This window comes from Cucurbita maxima, unplaced genomic scaffold (assembly GCF_002738345.1).
Source record: "Cucurbita maxima cultivar Rimu unplaced genomic scaffold, Cmax_1.0 Cma_Scf04979, whole genome shotgun sequence".
Lineage (NCBI taxonomy): Eukaryota > Viridiplantae > Streptophyta > Magnoliopsida > Cucurbitales > Cucurbitaceae > Cucurbita > Cucurbita maxima.
The window spans coordinates 1-1,150 of record NW_019276995.1 but is presented as its reverse complement, the minus strand read 5'-3'; the positions used below and the strand labels follow the sequence as shown (position 1 = coordinate 1,150).

General features: G+C 51.0%; 4 non-coding genes and 1 pseudogene across 4 annotated transcripts; all 5 read left to right on the top strand.

Moving 5' to 3' along the window:
• Window positions 1–47: 47 nt before the first annotated feature.
• LOC111476065 lies at window positions 48–166 on the top strand. The gene has a single exon (XR_002716879.1). It is a non-coding gene; the product is annotated as a 5S ribosomal RNA (ribosomal RNA).
• Window positions 167–299: 133 nt separating this feature from the next.
• Window positions 300–413, top strand: LOC111476067. Its single transcript, XR_002716881.1, has one exon. It is a non-coding gene; the product is annotated as a 5S ribosomal RNA (ribosomal RNA).
• A 133-nt stretch (window positions 414–546) lies between these two features.
• Window positions 547–665, top strand: LOC111476064. Its single transcript, XR_002716878.1, has one exon. It is a non-coding gene; the product is annotated as a 5S ribosomal RNA (ribosomal RNA).
• Window positions 666–798: 133 nt separating this feature from the next.
• On the top strand, window positions 799–917 carry LOC111476066. Its single transcript, XR_002716880.1, has one exon. It is a non-coding gene; the product is annotated as a 5S ribosomal RNA (ribosomal RNA).
• A 133-nt stretch (window positions 918–1,050) lies between these two features.
• On the top strand, window positions 1,051–1,150 carry LOC111476068 (annotated as a pseudogene; the record flags this gene model as incomplete).

Sequence of the window (1,150 nt, the reverse complement as noted above, 5' to 3'; positions counted from 1 at the left end):
ATGCCGCCCCGCATGCGTTAAATCCGATTTTGTGCGCATGGCATGTCGGGTGCGATCATACCAGCACTAATGCACCGGATCCCATCAGAACTCCGCAGTTAAGCGTGCTTGAGCGAGAGTAGTACTACGTTGGGTGACCACTTGGGAAGTCCTTGTGTTGCACCCCTTTTTTTCTTTCAATTTCTCCCAGTTCTTTTCTTTCTTTCTCTACAAATGAGAACCTCCCCCGCTCACGCCAATCGCGTTTGGATCATGCCGCCCCGCATGCGTTAAATCCGATTTTGTGCGCATGGCATGTTGGGTGCGATCATACCAGCCTTAATGCACCGGATCCCATCAGAACTCCGCAGTTAAGCGTGCTTGGGCGAGTACTATGTTGGGTGACCACTTGGGAAGTACTCGTGTTGCACCCCTTTTTTTCTTTCAATTTCTCCCAGTTCTTTTCTTCCTTTCTCTACAAATGAGAACCTCCCCCGCTCACGCCCATCGCGTTTGGATCATGCCGCCCCGCATGCGTTAAATCCGATTTTGTGCGCATGGCATGTCGGGTGCGATCATACCAGCACTAATGCACCGGATCCCATCAGAACTCCGCAGTTAAGCGTGCTTGGGCGAGAGTAGTACTAAGTTAGGTGACCACTTGGGAAGTCCTCGTGTTGCACCCCTTTTTTTCTTTCAATTTCTCCCAGTTCTTTTCTTTCTTTCTCTACAAATGAGAACCTCCCCCGCTCACGCCCATCGCGTTTGGATCATGCCGCCCCGCATGCGTTAAATCCGATTTTGTGCGCATGGCATGTCGGGTGCGATCATACCAGCACTAATGCACCGGATCCCATCAGAACTCTGCAGTTAAGCGTGCTTGGGCGAGAGTAGTACTAAGTTTGGTGACCACTTGGGAAGTCCTCGTGTTGCACCCCTTTTTTTCTTTCAATTTCTCCCAGTTCTTTTCTTTCTTTCTCTACAAATGAGAACCTCCCACGCTCATGCCCATCGCGTTTGGATCATGCCGCCCCGCATGCGTTCAATCCGATTTTGTGCGCATGGCATGTCGAGTGCGATCATACCAGCACTAATGCACCCGATCCCATCAGAACACCGCAGTTAAGCGTGCTTGGGCGAGAGTAGTACCAAGTTGGGTGACCACTTGGGA